The sequence below is a fragment of the Ptiloglossa arizonensis genome, chromosome 9, assembly GCF_051014685.1.
Source record: "Ptiloglossa arizonensis isolate GNS036 chromosome 9, iyPtiAriz1_principal, whole genome shotgun sequence".
Taxonomy (NCBI): Eukaryota; Metazoa; Arthropoda; class Insecta; order Hymenoptera; family Colletidae; genus Ptiloglossa; species Ptiloglossa arizonensis.
In genome coordinates this window covers 8,969,907-8,988,853 of record NC_135056.1, presented here as the reverse complement: position 1 = coordinate 8,988,853, position 18,947 = coordinate 8,969,907, and the positions used below count along the sequence as shown (strand labels likewise).

At 40.9% G+C, this 18,947-nt stretch overlaps 1 long non-coding RNA gene across 2 annotated transcripts; it reads left to right on the top strand.

Moving 5' to 3' along the window:
* Window positions 1–9,509: 9,509 nt before the first annotated feature.
* LOC143151301 (uncharacterized) lies at window positions 9,510–14,376 on the top strand. 2 transcript variants are annotated; one of them, XR_012993283.1, is made up of 3 exons: window positions 9,510–9,937; window positions 10,140–10,275; window positions 14,088–14,376. It is a non-coding gene; the product is annotated as an uncharacterized LOC143151301 (long non-coding RNA). The 2 variants fall into 2 exon arrangements; XR_012993284.1 differs by having other exon boundaries at window positions 14,077–14,376.
* The last annotated feature ends 4,571 nt before the right edge of the window (window positions 14,377–18,947 follow it).

Here is an 18,947-nt window from a genome sequence, read left to right as displayed (position 1 = left end):
ATGTGTAAAATATACATGCGCCGACCTATAAACAAACTAACTACTACATAACTAACTACTACATAAGCTACAGGCGAGTACAGTGACAAAGTAGTAACAGGAATGACTTTCCATCTTCGAATGAAAATCCGAAGATGGAGAGCCATTTGTTGCAGCCCTCTCTTGCGACAGTTTGTCCAGGCCTCTTCGGCATACCAGCCTCTTCGGCATATCAGCCACTTCGTTCTTCGGGCGGCACTGCCCGATCTGAAACTCCTAGGCCCAAGATTCCGTGCAGCACGCGTGCGACCGTGCTAACGATTCTAGGAACCGTTGGTCGTGCAATGCACGCGCGAAGAATCTCGAGCGTAACGTTCGTTTCGACGCCTAACGACGCGACCGCGTCCGCGAAAGCTAAGGGAGAGAAACCCGAAGAATAGAAAGCAACGCCAGAAGCAAACGGCATGCTCCGTTTGGACCAGCTTCGCGATCAATTCTTCGAATTCTCCTACAGGTGCAGGTACGTCGCGCGATAACGCGCCTACCCGAATTGAGAACGCGACGACCTGCCCTGGCCCTACCTAACCGTTTTTAGCACACATACCAGAAGTAAGTTACCTACACCTACCTAGCCCTGTATTTAAAAATGGCAAAGCACATTCTCTCAAACACAACCACTCCACGATTCTCACGCATACCGCCCGGGTGCAACGAGCCTAACCTAGGGAGGCGTACCCGGGACGCCTCCGACACCCGAGTTCAACGCACAACTTGCACACTCTAAGGTACGTACCAATTTCCTGAAATCGGCTGACAAAGGCTAGCGATCATTGCGTATACGTATCGTTTACGAAAACATGTAGCACTTTAGTGATTTATAGTATACTTGACAAAATGTATCGCGTATACGTTCGTTCAAAAAGCTATTAGCATTCGTTTCGTGAAATACGGAAAAGAGTATATGTCCAAGTAAGAACGTAAACAATTGTAATATAAATATAATAGCAAATTAACATTTGATAACTCGACCGTCACGTACAGTAATACGTAATTACAGAGTATTTAACGTAACTCGTCGATATATTTTCAAACCGACGCAATTCCACAGCCTAACCATACACATGTGGCGGCACTACCCACGCTTGCCACCAGAGGGAAACTCACCACCAACCGTTTCCCGCAAGTTCCCGTACCTGCTCCGATCGGTATATATACGACCTCTTACCGATCTTCCAATGTCCCGGCGTATAAGGCAGGGCCTGCTAGGATGCCTTACTGACGAGTCCACTAGCAGGCCCGGGATGAAACGCTTATCCCCACTTCCTTATATTTCCGTTCACTCCTTCCTCACATACTTTAATTTAGCGCCGCCAAAGTGGTGACCCCGTCTAAGAACAACGCAACCTTCTGGACAACAGCACAGCAGCAGTACAGGTGCAGCACAAGACGATGGAAGGAACGCAACGTAAAGGCCGATTTTTCGTAAATCCCCCTCTCCGAGGGTTGACTCCTCGACCTGCCAGCGACGACACGAACGCTATACTCCCGGCTAACCATCAGGATCAACCCCAGGAGGACAGCAGGCAGCTTGTCGACATTATTCACCGACCACACCGATGCGTTTCATAAATACTGGTACGCGCACGCATCAACGTCGGACAACAAGCGAAAACGCGGCTTGAGCAAACGATGCTCGCCACGCGTATTTCGCAATCGACAGCAGCTGGGCCTTACTACGAAAAAGAAGCATTCTTGTCTTCCACCGCTCTGGACAACCTCCTCCTGTGCCTGTTGTGCCACCGACCAACGGAACAAATACCTACGCCACTGGGACATCAGGACGGAACTTCAAAGTATCGTTTACCACTGGCAAGGGGGTTATGTGGCGGCACTACCCACGCTTGCCACCAGAGGGAAACTCACCACCAACCGTTTCCCGCAAGTTCCCGTACCTGCTCCGATCGGTATATATACGACCTCTTACCGATCTTCCAATGTCCCGGCGTATAAGGCAGGGCCTGCTAGGATGCCTTACTGACGAGTCCACTAGCAGGCCCGGGATGAAACGCTTATCCCCACTTCCTTATATTTCCGTTCACTCCTTCCTCACATACTTTAATTTAGCGCCGCCAAAGTGGTGACCCCGTCTAAGAACAACGCAACCTTCTGGACAACAGCACAGCAGCAGTACAGGTGCAGCACAAGACGATGGAAGGAACGCAACGTAAAGGCCGATTTTTCGTAAATCCCCCTCTCCGAGGGTTGACTCCTCGACCTGCCAGCGACGACACGAACGCTATACTCCCGGCTAACCATCAGGATCAACCCCAGGAGGACAGCAGGCAGCTTGTCGACATTATTCACCGACCACACCGATGCGTTTCATAAATACTGGTACGCGCACGCATCAACGTCGGACAACAAGCGAAAACGCGGCTTGAGCAAACGATGCTCGCCACGCGTATTCCGCAATCGACAGCAGCTGGGCCTTACTACGAAAAAGAAGCATTCTTCTCTTCCACCGCTCTGGACAACCTCCTCCTGTGCCTGTTGTGCCACCGACCAACGGAACAAATACCTACGCCACTGGGACATCAGGACGGAACTTCAAAGTATCGTTTACCACTGGCAAGGGGGTTATGTGGCGGCACTACCCACGCTTGCCACCAGAGGGAAACTCACCACCAACCGTTTCCCGCAAGTTCCCGTACCTGCTCCGATCGGTATATATACGACCTCTTACCGATCTTCCAATGTCCCGGCGTATAAGGCAGGGCCTGCTAGGATGCCTTACTGACGAGTCCACTAGCAGGCCCGGGATGAAACGCTTATCCCCACTTCCTTATATTTCCGTTCACTCCTTTCTAACATTCTTTAATTTAGAGCCGCCAAACACACATCTGTGGAAAGTTACGTCGTGCACGATACGCTAGCGCAATGTCAACCGCTCGCACAGATTATTATCATAAATCTTACAAATTAACTCATCGTGCCCATTGCTTTCGCTCGGTCGAGTAACTCCTGGGCACTCTAACGAGTTCAAGCAATAAACACGGAAAAGTAATCCTGAAAATCCTAAACTACTAAGAGCGGTTAATATAATAGATCCAGCGGATAACGCGATAGTATTCCTTCGTTCTTTCTCATTTCATTTTCCATTAAAATGACTCGAATTTTTATTCGTGAAAAATCAAGAGAAAATTAGTAAAATGTATGACGAAATAAAATTACAATCAAAATTACGTTATTTAGAAGAAAAGCTAATTAATTAATAATGATTTAATTATTCATTTAATAATAATTACTTTGCTTTCATATTTGAGATTAATGATTGAATAAAATTGATTAAATTATTGATCGAAATACTGAACTTCCCTCGAGCGATTTCGTCGTCAAAGTAAATTTTTCAAAAGATGTAAAGAGCATACACAACGTGTTACTTTGACTCAGAAATCTGCTCGTCGCGAAACTTCTTCTTGCACACAATATTCAGCATCGAATACCTCATAACGGTCGCACTATAGTTTAACATGAATTTTGAATAACGTAGAGAATTATCAAGTATTCAAGAATATAATCACCGATATTAATCGAAATCGTCATTGTAATTATCATTCATATATTACTGTCTATTAATTTTTCATATTAAAAAACGCGGTGTGCAAGAAGACCCCTAGCCTGAACTAAGAAATATACCATGAAACGTTACTACCCACGGGTGTACGGTAAGTATACTCGCGGTCACTGTACTCGCCAAAGACAACAAATATAAATACAACCGGTCACCCGTGCCGATTCGGACCTTTCGTCCTACGACATGCTTGGGGACCGGAGGAACATAAATGACATGCGACTCACCGATCGTAGAATACGACGTACTTTATACCGCAGCGATGAACTCCAATGAGATGCCGATTCACCAAGTCGTCGAGGATGTTCCAAACAACAAGTATCATCGGGGAAGCTCTTGGACCCGTGGACGTCGTGCCAAAATCTGTTGAAAATATCACGAAACATGACAATCTGTTTTTAAAGTTACAAAATGGTATCACTTTTCTTTTAAAAAGTATTACTTTCTCGTATCTAACGAAAACTTTTAACAGTTTTGAATCTTTGAAACTAAAGTAGCAAAGGTTCAAAACTGTAAAGACTTGTTTGCATGCATATACGAACTGAGCTGATATACATATACTTACATTATTCGCTCGCTAAGCATCGCCCAATACTCCTCTTCAGTGATGCACCGACTCTAATACCGCGACGAATACTTTTGAAAATTGTAAAAAAAAAAAAAAAATGGAAAAATAAATAAAAATATATACCAACGCGACCGAAGATCGTAATCGACGAACAACACTGATTCTATTGTCGCGATTGAAAAAGGAAAAAGAGCCACGATGCTCTGGAAAGAATTTACAATGTTCGCGAAACACTGAATCTAGATCGCGTGTACCTAAAATGTTAACGAAACTCTACTCGGAGCCACTTTGCTCCGCAAAACGATAACAACTTTCTGCGCAATAAAATTTGACTCTACTGACCGCATTGCGCGCGGCCATCAAAATTACTGAAAGGAAAAGTGGTTAAAACGAGGGGGAGGGGAGGAGTAGCTTTTTGATCAAGAAAGGGATACTGGAGGAAATATTGCTTTTGTATTTGTAAAGAAAGTACTACACTTCCTTGATGTTTGCATCTTGTCGATATAAATACCAATATCGAGTAATTGCGCAACTTAAAAAATGTTATTACAAATCGACTTTCATCGTTGGAGCAGCAAACATCTTCATATTTGCCGAATTGTAAATATATCGCGATGTTCATAAATATTTAAAAACTCATTGCAGAATTTAAAGTTACTTGGCTTTGAATAACACGTTAATACACGACTGTGCAGTTACTACGTGCAATCAAACTCGCGTCTGGAACTCGTACGCAAACACAATTGCAATGATTTCGAAAAGACAGATTTATGCACAATCGTTTGCATCGTGTATAAACGATACTAAAACACGCTAAACCGCGATTGAAATACAATATAATACGAGTCACTCCAATACGGTTAAAATTTAATTTGGGTCACAATTTGATTTTAAATTGTTAACTAATTCAACGTTAAAACAGTTTGAATTAATCGTTCGTTATTTGCCCTTCGCAGTGATCGATAATTAAATCACGGGTGCATAGAGCGAATAACAAGTGAATCCAACACAATAAAAGTAAAATATTAACACACCTATTAATTATCGATCTTACTACTTCGAAGATTTTTCCAATAGTCCACGAATTCCGTTCGAAATGATCTCGAAGTTTCATGACGCTGATGATACGACGCGACGCAAGCGCCGCAAAGTGAGTCGGGAATCTCGGGAATCTCTAACGGAAGCAATAAATTTGAAACACATTTATTGAATAAATAAGGCTGTATTATAATTAAACAATATACGAACTCGAAGCATTTTGCGCAAAATTTTAATTTAATCCGGTGGTACAGATCGATACGTATCGATTATTAATACGCAACGAGTGTAAAAGAGGCCTCAAACGTCTAATTTTGTTCGCGACACCGATCGAATTTATGATCAAAAGTATATTAATTTTCGACGATTCACGGTCAGAAAGCAAACAAGATTAATAATACCGATTAGAAGATATTAGATATTAACAAATAAAGATATACCTCGATGTTTGCAAATTTCTCCAGTTTCTAGAATCTTCTGATAGGTGTTATCCTTTCGACTTCCCCGGGACAAATGGACGACCTCTGGCGAGACGCAGCGCCAAGTACCCGGATATCGCATATTGGCGCCAAAACTGCAATCGCGACTCTAATGAAAGCGATACATTTCAAGCATATTTATTGAAATAAATAAAGCTGTATTATGATTAAACAATAAATTCTAATAATTAAAAATATGAACTCGAGTTTATTTATTGTTTAATTATAATCTAGGCGTATTTAGTTTAATAAATTAATTAGTGTATCCGGCGATACAGATCGATATATATCGATTGATACCAGCTACTATTGATCGTTATTATCGATTAGTATCCCCGGATTAAATTACCTTTTAATTTATTCAAATAAATAGTGCTCTACTATAATTAAACAATATGTGAACTCGAAGAATATTGCAGTATTCTGTATTGCATTATTCTGTAACGATAAATTGTAATTTAATCCGAGGGTGCAAATCGATATGTATCGATTGATATTACATAGCTGGTGGAATGGAAACGCCAAGGAGCAAATTTTGTTCGCGACGCCGGTCGAATTTATGATCAAAAGTATATTAATTTTCGACGATTCACGGTCAGAAAGCAAACAAGATTAATAATACCGATTAGAAGTTATTAGATATCAACAATTATAGGACACACACCTCGATGTTTGCAAATTTCTCGAGTCTCTCGAATCTCTCGACCCCTCGCGGTATGCGGTATCAAGTAACGGAATGACGCAACACTAACGCCACAAATGTAATCGCGACCATAACCGAAGCGATATATTTTAAAAACGATTTATTGAAATATATAAGGCTGTATTGTAATTAAACAATTAAAATTCGAAACATTTTGTGAAAAATTGTAATTTAAACCGAAAATACGGATCGACACGTATCGATTAATATTAGATAACGAGTTGAAAAGAAGCGTCCAGGCGTGAATTTCGTTCGCCACGCCGATTGTATTTATGATCAAAAGTACATTAATATTGGACGTTTCGCAATGAGAAAGCAAACGAGAGTAATAATAACGATTAGAAGCTATGTATTACATATAAACAGATGAAGGTCACATACCTCTTTGTTCGCAAATTTCTCGAATCTTCGGAATCTTTCAATAGGTGTTATCCTTTCGATATCCCGGGAACAAATGGACGACCTCTGGCGGGACGCAGCGGCAAGAACCCGAATGATGCAACATTGTTGCCAAAACTGCAATCGCGACTCTAATGGAAACGATACATTTTAAGCACATTTATTGTAATAAATAAAGTTATATAATAATTAAATAATATACGAACTCGAATTCATATGTTGTTTAATTACAATCTAGACATATTTAGTTCGATTAATTAATTACTATAATAAATCTGGCGATACAGATCGATATGTATCGATTAATACCAACTGATATTAACCGATATCTATCGATCAGTATTGACGAATTAAATTACACTTTAATTTATTTAAACAAATACTGCTCGATTATAATTAAGGAATATTCAAACTCGATGTATCTTACACAAAGCTGTAATCAATTTGGAGATAAAAATTGATACATATCGATTAATACCAGATATTAGTAATCGATACGTATCGATCTGTGACCTCGAATTAAATTACAATTTTGGACAAGATGCATTGAACTTATACGTTCTTTAATTATAATCCAGCAGTATTTGTTTTATTAAATTAAACTGTAATTTAATTCGGGAATACTGATCGATAGGTTAATATCAGTTGGTATTGATCGATACATATCGACCTGTAACCTCGAATTAAATTACAATTTTGGACAAGATCCATTGAATTTGTATGTTCCTTAATTATAATCGAGCAGTATTTGTTTGAATAAATTAAATTGTAATTTAATCCGGGGATGCAGATCGATACGAATCGATTACTATGTGGTATTAATCGATACATATCGATCTGTATCACCGGATGTATTATAGTAATTAATTAATCGAAATAAATATATCTAGATTGTAATTAAACAACATATAAATTCGAATTTTAATTGTTTAATTACAATACAGCCTTATTAATTTCAATAAATTATGTTTAAAATGTATCGCTACGGTTAGGGTCGCGATTACACTTGTGGCGCTAGTGTTGCGTGTTTCCGTTACTTGATACCGCGTACCGCGAGGGGTCGTCCATTTGCCCCGGGGAAGTCGAAAGGATAACACGCATCGAAAGATTCGAGAGACTCGAGAAATTTGCAAACTGCGAGGTGTGTGTCCTTTATTTATTGATATCTAATATTTGGTTTCTAATCGATATTACTATTCTCGTTCGCATTCTAACCGTGATTTATCGACTATTAATATACTTTTGATCATAAATTCGATCGGCGTCGCGAACAAAATTTGCTCCTTGGCGTTTCCATTCCACCAGCTATGTAATATCAATCGATACATATCGATTTGCACCCTCGGATTAAATTACAATTTATCGTTACAGAATAATGCAATACAGAATATTGCAATATTCTTCGAGTTCACATATTGTTTAATAATAATAGAGCACTATTTATTTGAATAAATTAAAAGGTAATTTAATCCGGGGATACTAATCGATAATAACGATCAATAGTAGCTGGTATCAATCGATATATATATCGATCTGTATCGCCGGATACACTAATTAATTTATTAAACTAAATACGCCTACATTATAATTAAACAATAAATAAACTCGAGTTCATATTTTTAATTATTAGAATTTATTGTTTAATCATAATACAGCTTTATTTATTTCAATAAATATGCTTGAAATGTATCGCTTTCATTAGAGTCGCGATTGCAGTTTTGGCGCCAATATGCGATATCCGGGTACTTGGCGCTGCGTCTCGCCAGAGGTCGTCCATTTGCCCCGGGGAAGTCGAAAGGATAACACCTATCAGAAGATTCTAGAAACTGGGGAAATTTGCAAACATCGAGGTATATCTTTATTTGTTAATATCTAATATCTTCTAATCGGTATTATTAATCTTGTTTGCTTTCTGACCGTGAATCGTCGAAAATTAATATACTTTTGATCATAAATTCGATCGGCGTCACGAACAAAATTAGACGTTTGAGGCCTCTTTTACACTCGTTGGGTATTAATAATCGATACGTATCGATCTGTACCACCGGATTAAATTAAAATTTTGCGCAAAATGCTTCGAGTTCGTATATTCTTTCATTATAATACACCTTTATTTATTCAATAAATGTGTTTCAAATTTGTTGCTTCCGTTAGAGATTCCCGACATTCCCGATTGAAATTGCGGCGCTTGCGTCACGTTGTGACGTGGCACCAGCACCATGACAGTTCGAGATGATTTCGAACGGAATTCGCGGACTATTGGAAAAATCTTTGAAGTGGTAAGATCGACAAGTAATAGGTATGTTAGTATTTTACTTTTATTGTCTTCGATTCATTTGTTATTCGCTCTATGCATCCGTGACTTAATTATCGATCACTGCGAAGGGCAAATAACGAACGATTAATTCAAACTGTTTTAACATTGAATTAGTTAACAATTTCAAATCAAATTGTGACCCAAATTAAATTTTAACCATATTGGAGGATTATATTGTATTTCAGTCACGGTTTAGCGAGTTTTAGTATCGTTTATACACGATGCAAAGGATTGTGCATAAATCTGTGTATTCGAAATCATTGAAATTCAATAATAACATTTTTTAAGTTGCACAATTACTCGATATTGGTATTTATATCGACAAGATGCAAACATCAAGGAAGTGTAGTACTTTCTTTACAAATACAAAAGCAATATTTCCTCCAGTATCCCTTTCTTGATCAAAAAGCTACTCCTCCCCTCCCCCTCGTTTTAACCACTTTTCCTTTCAGTAATTTTGATGGCCGCGCGCAATGCGGTCAGTAGAGTCAAATTTTATTGCGCAGAAAGTTGTTATCGTTTTGCGGAGCAAAGTGGCTCCGAGTAGAGTTTCGTTAACATTTTAGGTACACGCGATCTAGATTCAGTGTTTCGCGAACATTGTAAATTCTTTCCAGAGCATCGTGGCTCTTTTTCCTTTTTCAATCGCGACAATAGAATCAGTGTTGTTCGTCGATTACGATCTTCGGTCGCGTTGGTATATATTTTTATTTATTTTTCCATTTTTTTTTTTTTTTTACAATTTTCAAAAGTATTCGTCGCGGTATTAGAGTCGGTGCATCACTGAAGAGGAGTATTGGGCGATGCTTAGCGAGCGAATAATGTAAGTATATGTATATCAGCTCAGTTCGTATATGCATGCAAACAAGTCTTTACAGTTTTGAACCTTTGCTACTTTAGTTTCAAAGATTCAAAACTGTTAAAAGTTTTCGTTAGATACGAGAAAGTAATACTTTTTAAAAGAAAAGTGATACCATTTTGTAACTTTAAAAACAGATTGTCATGTTTCGTGATATTTTCAACAGATTTTGGCACGACGTCCACGGGTCCAAGAGCTTCCCCGATGATACTTGTTGTTTGGAACATCCTCGACGACTTGGTGAATCGGCATCTCATTGGAGTTCATCGCTGCGGTATAAAGTACGTCGTATTCTACGATCGGTGAGTCGCATGTCATTTATGTTCCTCCGGTCCCCAAGCATGTCGTAGGACGAAAGGTCCGAATCGGCACGGGTGACCGGTTGTATTTATATTTGTTGTCTTTGGCGAGTACAGTGACCGCGAGTATACTTACCGTACACCCGTGGGTAGTAACGTTTCATGGTATATTTCTTAGTTCAGGCTAGGGGTCTTCTTGCACACCGCGTTTTTTAATATGAAAAATTAATAGACAGTAATATATGAATGATAATTACAATGACGATTTCGATTAATATCGGTGATTATATTCTTGAATACTTGATAATTCTCTACGTTATTCAAAATTCATGTTAAACTATAGTGCGACCGTTATGAGGTATTCGATGCTGAATATTGTGTGCAAGAAGAAGTTTCGCGACGAGCAGATTTCTGAGTCAAAGTAACACGTTGTGTATGCTCTTTACATCTTTTGAAAAATTTACTTTGACGACGAAATCGCTCGAGGGAAGTTCAGTATTTCGATCAATAATTTAATCAATTTTATTCAATCATTAATCTCAAATATGAAAGCAAAGTAATTATTATTAAATGAATAATTAAATCATTATTAATTAATTAGCTTTTCTTCTAAATAACGTAATTTTGATTGTAATTTTATTTCGTCATACATTTTACTAATTTTCTCTTGATTTTTCACGAATAAAAATTCGAGTCATTTTAATGGAAAATGAAATGAGAAAGAACGAAGGAATACTATCGCGTTATCCGCTGGATCTATTATATTAACCGCTCTTAGTAGTTTAGGATTTTCAGGATTACTTTTCCGTGTTTATTGCTTGAACTCGTTAGAGTGCCCAGGAGTTACTCGACCGAGCGAAAGCAATGGGCACGATGAGTTAATTTGTAAGATTTATGATAATAATCTGTGCGAGCGGTTGACATTGCGCTAGCGTATCGTGCACGACGTAACTTTCCACAGATGTGTGTTTGGCGGCTCTAAATTAAAGAATGTTAGAAAGGAGTGAACGGAAATATAAGGAAGTGGGGATAAGCGTTTCATCCCGGGCCTGCTAGTGGACTCGTCAGTAAGGCATCCTAGCAGGCCCTGCCTTATACGCCGGGACATTGGAAGATCGGTAAGAGGTCGTATATATACCGATCGGAGCAGGTACGGGAACTTGCGGGAAACGGTTGGTGGTGAGTTTCCCTCTGGTGGCAAGCGTGGGTAGTGCCGCCACATAACCCCCTTGCCAGTGGTAAACGATACTTTGAAGTTCCGTCCTGATGTCCCAGTGGCGTAGGTATTTGTTCCGTTGGTCGGTGGCACAACAGGCACAGGAGGAGGTTGTCCAGAGCGGTGGAAGAGAAGAATGCTTCTTTTTCGTAGTAAGGCCCAGCTGCTGTCGATTGCGGAATACGCGTGGCGAGCATCGTTTGCTCAAGCCGCGTTTTCGCTTGTTGTCCGACGTTGATGCGTGCGCGTACCAGTATTTATGAAACGCATCGGTGTGGTCGGTGAATAATGTCGACAAGCTGCCTGCTGTCCTCCTGGGGTTGATCCTGATGGTTAGCCGGGAGTATAGCGTTCGTGTCGTCGCTGGCAGGTCGAGGAGTCAACCCTCGGAGAGGGGGATTTACGAAAAATCGGCCTTTACGTTGCGTTCCTTCCATCGTCTTGTGCTGCACCTGTACTGCTGCTGTGCTGTTGTCCAGAAGGTTGCGTTGTTCTTAGACGGGGTCACCACTTTGGCGGCGCTAAATTAAAGTATGTGAGGAAGGAGTGAACGGAAATATAAGGAAGTGGGGATAAGCGTTTCATCCCGGGCCTGCTAGTGGACTCGTCAGTAAGGCATCCTAGCAGGCCCTGCCTTATACGCCGGGACATTGGAAGATCGGTAAGAGGTCGTATATATACCGATCGGAGCAGGTACGGGAACTTGCGGGAAACGGTTGGTGGTGAGTTTCCCTCTGGTGGCAAGCGTGGGTAGTGCCGCCACATAACCCCCTTGCCAGTGGTAAACGATACTTTGAAGTTCCGTCCTGATGTCCCAGTGGCGTAGGTATTTGTTCCGTTGGTCGGTGGCACAACAGGCACAGGAGGAGGTTGTCCAGAGCGGTGGAAGACAAGAATGCTTCTTTTTCGTAGTAAGGCCCAGCTGCTGTCGATTGCGAAATACGCGTGGCGAGCATCGTTTGCTCAAGCCGCGTTTTCGCTTGTTGTCCGACGTTGATGCGTGCGCGTACCAGTATTTATGAAACGCATCGGTGTGGTCGGTGAATAATGTCGACAAGCTGCCTGCTGTCCTCCTGGGGTTGATCCTGATGGTTAGCCGGGAGTATAGCGTTCGTGTCGTCGCTGGCAGGTCGAGGAGTCAACCCTCGGAGAGGGGGATTTACGAAAAATCGGCCTTTACGTTGCGTTCCTTCCATCGTCTTGTGCTGCACCTGTACTGCTGCTGTGCTGTTGTCCAGAAGGTTGCGTTGTTCTTAGACGGGGTCACCACTTTGGCGGCGCTAAATTAAAGTATGTGAGGAAGGAGTGAACGGAAATATAAGGAAGTGGGGATAAGCGTTTCATCCCGGGCCTGCTAGTGGACTCGTCAGTAAGGCATCCTAGCAGGCCCTGCCTTATACGCCGGGACATTGGAAGATCGGTAAGAGGTCGTATATATACCGATCGGAGCAGGTACGGGAACTTGCGGGAAACGGTTGGTGGTGAGTTTCCCTCTGGTGGCAAGCGTGGGTAGTGCCGCCACATGTGTATGGTTAGGCTGTGGAATTGCGTCGGTTTGAAAATATATCGACGAGTTACGTTAAATACTCTGTAATTACGTATTACTGTACGTGACGGTCGAGTTATCAAATGTTAATTTGCTATTATATTTATATTACAATTGTTTACGTTCTTACTTGGACATATACTCTTTTCCGTATTTCACGAAACGAATGCTAATAGCTTTTTGAACGAACGTATACGCGATACATTTTGTCAAGTATACTATAAATCACTAAAGTGCTACATGTTTTCGTAAACGATACGTATACGCAATGATCGCTAGCCTTTGTCAGCCGATTTCAGGAAATTGGTACGTACCTTAGAGTGTGCAAGTTGTGCGTTGAACTCGGGTGTCGGAGGCGTCCCGGGTACGCCTCCCTAGGTTAGGCTCGTTGCACCCGGGCGGTATGCGTGAGAATCGTGGAGTGGTTGTGTTTGAGAGAATGTGCTTTGCCATTTTTAAATACAGGGCTAGGTAGGTGTAGGTAACTTACTTCTGGTATGTGTGCTAAAAACGGTTAGGTAGGGCCAGGGCAGGTCGTCGCGTTCTCAATTCGGGTAGGCGCGTTATCGCGCGACGTACCTGCACCTGTAGGAGAATTCGAAGAATTGATCGCGAAGCTGGTCCAAACGGAGCATGCCGTTTGCTTCTGGCGTTGCTTTCTATTCTTCGGGTTTCTCTCCCTTAGCTTTCGCGGACGCGGTCGCGTCGTTAGGCGTCGAAACGAACGTTACGCTCGAGATTCTTCGCGCGTGCATTGCACGACCAACGGTTCCTAGAATCGTTAGCACGGTCGCACGCGTGCTGCACGGAATCTTGGGCCTAGGAGTTTCAGATCGGGCAGTGCCGCCCGAAGAACGAAGTGGCTGATATGCCGAAGAGGCTGGTATGCCGAAGAGGCCTGGACAAACTGTCGCAAGAGAGGGCTGCAACAAATGGCTCTCCATCTTCGGATTTTCATTCGAAGATGGAAAGTCATTCCTGTTACTACTTTGTCACTGTACTCGCCTGTAGCTTATGTAGTAGTTAGTTATGTAGTAGTTAGTTTGTTTATAGGTTGGCGCATGTATATTTTACACATACATGCCGACCCCTCACCCAGTGATGTTGGGCAATTCGCGTTTTAAAGTAGTGTCGCGAATGAGTACTGATCGCGTTTTAAGTTAGTGTCGCGAATGACTACTGATCGCGTTTTAAATTAGCGTTACGAATTAGTACTGATCGCGTTTTAAATTAGCGTTGCGAATTAGTACTGATCGCGTTTTATATAAGATTTGCGAATGAATACTGTTTGTGTTTTAAATTAGCGTTGCGAATGACTACTGATCGCGTTTCATATTAGTGTTGCGAATGAATACTGATCGTGTTTTAAAGTAGTGTTGCGATTTACCTGAATGCCCAAAATTTGCCACTGGGACTCTTCCAGGAGTACGAGTCACGATAGTGCAAAGCTATCGACTGCACTCTGCGCTACGCTGTCCCACTCTGGCCTTCCATACAGGTATACGTATGCATACATTCTCATTCTACTTTGAAAAGGGTCACACGTACTCCTTAGAAATAAACATGCATTCGTTCTCTTCTGTTCGGTTTTAAAGTGTTCATTCCATGCTGGTTTCTCTATTGTCCAGAATGGTTTAAACACCTTCACATAGTTTGTTAATTTTTTCCCATTTATTTAGTGGTTTATTTGTACGAGATGTAATCCTTTTGGTATATTGTGTATATTTTGGTAGAGAAGTAGTTAGTTTGTTCGTGGTTCGAGTTAAAGTTTTTGATATTCTATCAGTGTAATTAAATTAGTCACGAATACCTCGATGAGCTTAAGACGGAGCTGGTGTTTCATACAGGGTTGAGATGAACATAAATTAAAACGAGTTAAAATTTCCAGATTATTTACAGAGCTATTTAACATTTTCTGTGCAAAATTTAAATCAAGCTTCGAACATCTCCGTTTAAATGTCGTTAGGTTCAGATGATTCAATACGTTGTGAACATTGATGATCGGTTTTCCAAATTTAAGGATGTCCTGGATACTTGTTCAAAGTGTAGCGTGGAGAGCAGAAATTTCGATAGTTTATCGGTGTACTTGTTGTTTACTTGTGACGAACTTCGTGTAATCGAGTTAATTTTTATCAATTAAGTTTGGTTGGTTTCTAATAAAAATTGATTCTAATCACGCGCAAGGAATGTACGCAACCCGGAAATCAAAATCGAAAGTATATCTAGTAAAGTAAAGGTGATTTCCAATCATTCTAGAGAAAAAGATTGTTCGAAATGTTGTCCTTGACACCGTACATGAAAATTTAGGTCATCGGAGCATTCTCCTCTAAATTAATTGGCTCCAAAACTTTCGATTTTGCAACGGTGTTCGGCTAATTGAAAATACATTTTCGTTGCTCCCAGTTTGGTTCGCGAGGTTGGTTGCTTCTAAGAGAAATGTCGCTGGTACGAAAATGAGCCCCGTTCGATCCTTCGGCCCGAGTTTCGGAATAGCGGCGTAAAATCGGTTGGAGAATCTATCAGTCCCTTCGGTTCGGTTAAAATGAAAGTTAGCTCATATCCTCGCGTGTGAGAATTCGGAAGTATGACGCGGTTCTTGTTTCCGTCACGTTCGTGTCCTCTCATCTTTTCTCCCTCGTTCCGTCGATGCATTATGAATCGGAAATCACATTAGAATATCCTACACATACATATGAGTGCATTAAGGGAACAGGTGGCGATATGGATTCTCTTAGCATATTTCAATATTCGCGCGTGGTTTGATTTAGTTGGTAATCGTGTGGCCAGATACGTGGTACATGCTGATCACTCGGTAGCTACGTAATGATTACGAGATGGCCGAAAAATGAACGAGAGGGAAGAAAACTCGCCAGTCAATTTCCGTCGATCGATCGTCTACCCCGTAATTGCTTCCTTACGCCAGAGATTTCCAGGATTCCCTCTTTAAACTAAATCACGTAATTAATCTTATCCTTTCCGCTGATTTATTCGTTGGACGTTTCCTCGCTATCTAAATTTGTATTTAATTAATACGCTACACGTCGAACGTTTACCTCGAATCGTTACTCGTGTAACAACTATTGTACAGAATCTTCTTTATCCAAATACTCGAACATACGATTGTATACGAAATACAGTATGATTCATAAATGCGTATCTATATACAGAAATAAATAGAAAACGTCTTACGAACGTGCGTCTTATATTCTTTACTCTTCGAGTTGTAAAGAAGTTGTAGACGGTGATTAACAATTTTTACGTACAATTAATCACGGATATTTGAAGAACAACTGTACCGCTCGATTCAGTACAATTTTCAATTTCTTCCAGAAGTCAACTTCTCAGTTTCGAACAGTACATTGGTAGTACAGTACAACGGTTTTAGAACAAAAATGTTGAAGTACGAAGAACGCATCGATTTATTAATCGTATTCGCTGAACCTTTGCTCGATCGTCGTTCAATCGACGACTTTTCGAACGTTTATCCCTCTTTTCGAGAATCCTCACCCCCGTTGGAATGGCTCCGATTATGAGAGAGACAGGCCAAAACTCTCAATCATCTTCGAAAGTAGCGTGTAATCCGCGGTCGGCGCAAGAGCACAGCGGAGATTGGCTTTACAAGCTGTTCTAATGAGATAACTTCGCTCATCGTGCCTTACTTTTAATATCTCTTGCCCTCTTCCGGTGCCGCCGTGGTTCTTAACGAGCGAAATATTGTCTGACGTCGCTTCCGGCAATTTTATTCGTCACGAATCGGCCAAGAAATTCCCATCGATCGTCGCGATCGGTCTGCGCGGTCCACGTTGAAAACCTTGGCAAAGTAATATCGGATTCGTCAGGAAATTTAGCCAACGTGTATCGTGTAACCGAGTTAGTACACGATACGTTCGAGAGAAAATTGTAGGTCGAATTAGCGAAAGAATTCATTTCGAATTTATATTTATTCGTTTAATCGCAACAGACGGAACAATCGAATTGGTAAAATTAAGAGGAGCGATTTATATCAATAAAATGCAATTCGATGAAACGTACAGTATCAGAGAGCAGTTTGAGAAAGTTCTTACTAGGAGAGATAATACACAGGTTGTCGACTAAAAGAAGATACGTTATTTTACACACGGTTGATTTTACGAAAAGTATTATATGATACAATTTTTTGGAAATTATATTTGGAAATGTTTGGAATAGATTGTAACTAAAATATCGATCGCATTCTTTCCGTTTTTCTCGTTCTTTAAGGGTAAGGCTCTCTACAAGTAATACAGCTGTATTTTGAACTCGAATTCGATCGTACTAAAATCGTTTATTAATCTTTAAAAGGCGTGTAGTTCGATACTATGTTTCGTAAACAATGCTATTTTTCAGCGAAGATTTATAATTGAACGCGTGTCTAGAAGGGTGTATGATACACGCCCGTGTCGAGAGTATCGATTTTCATACTCAACTTTGTGTTTGCGGTTAATAAATACTGCCTAAAAAGCAACTTTTTCCTTATTGGATTGTTATTAAGTTTCAAAGCGAGAGACGGATGTGTTACACCGACTGCTTCTTTAATCGAGTCTACGAGTCGAAGAACGATACAAGTTCACACGTTCAAATAACTTCGAAACTACGTACATGTAAAATGCATAGAACTACACGTCGGGATCAAGAACAGTGCAAAAGAAGTCCTCTACGTATACTCTACATGTTTCGCGTAATCCCTCGAGTTTAACGAGTGCAAAAATCTGTTTCTCCAAATCTCTCAAAGTGTCCCTTTTGGACTTGTACCGTTTTCGACTCGTCGATTCCATTGCTACGGTGTCGAATCATTTAAAAATTTTTATACTTTGTGTAAACGTATGCTCTTCCTCCGGACCCCTATTCGATTAATTGAAAAACCAAGACAAACGTTGCGAAGTGTCCGGTGAATACCGACGTCGACGTTACACGATAATGAAAATTTAACAAAGAAGCGGAATCGAGTCGCGTCGAGCAGTATCTAACTACCCGTTGCTACAAATTCATCGATAAAGAGTGAAGTGTAATTCAATTCGTGAACGGATTCGCGCAGAAGTCCTTAACGACCGTTCCAAGATAACTCAAGTCGGTTATGCTCGAGCAAGTGAACGAGCTTTCGAAAGTGGAGTAATTATACCGTTCAGGAAAAACGAAGGCGATTTGCGTTGGGGATATTTTCCGCGAGCGGAGTAGCGCCATGTGTCGCGAAATATCAGCTTAAAAGCATGCTTTTATTTTTTGATAAATTGCATCGTTAATCGGCTCTAGCTGAGGTTAGCTCCCAAGCCCCCGGAGGGTTGAAATCTGCTTCGCAGTTCAGCCGCGCCGGCACCGTTCCTTTTTTTTCTTTTTTCTTTTTTAACCTGTCCCCCTTGTTTCTGTATATTTTCGTAAATGGGAATTTCAAGCGGCTCAGGATTTTTAACCGCTATCGTGCCTTCCGGAGTATTTTTTCGATCCGCGCGGCATTAGAACTTTAACGTATCGCTGATACAGTCGACCGTGTCATAATCGAATTTAAAGAGCGATTCGTGCCGCGATGAGCGACGCGTTCTTTCTCTCTCGACTTATCGACTTACACGAAGCACTCGGGGAGACGTTATACACGTTCCTATATCTGGCAGAAGTTGACGTTAAGAAGGTTCTCTACCGTGAAAGCTTAAACAAATTTATTTTCTTTTTGCATTATTGTCGAAGATGTTTTAAAAATACATCCGCGATACTCTGTGCCGGAACTCTTAAAAGTAACGAATTTGTAGCGGTTCGAAATGGGAGACGATCATCGCTATCCGGATATCTCTGAAACTTGAAACATATTTTTTTGAAAATATGTACTACGAAAAATTATATATTACTCGCATAATATCATGACACATTGCTGACGGGAAAAGTCGATCCACGTTTTTTCTCTTC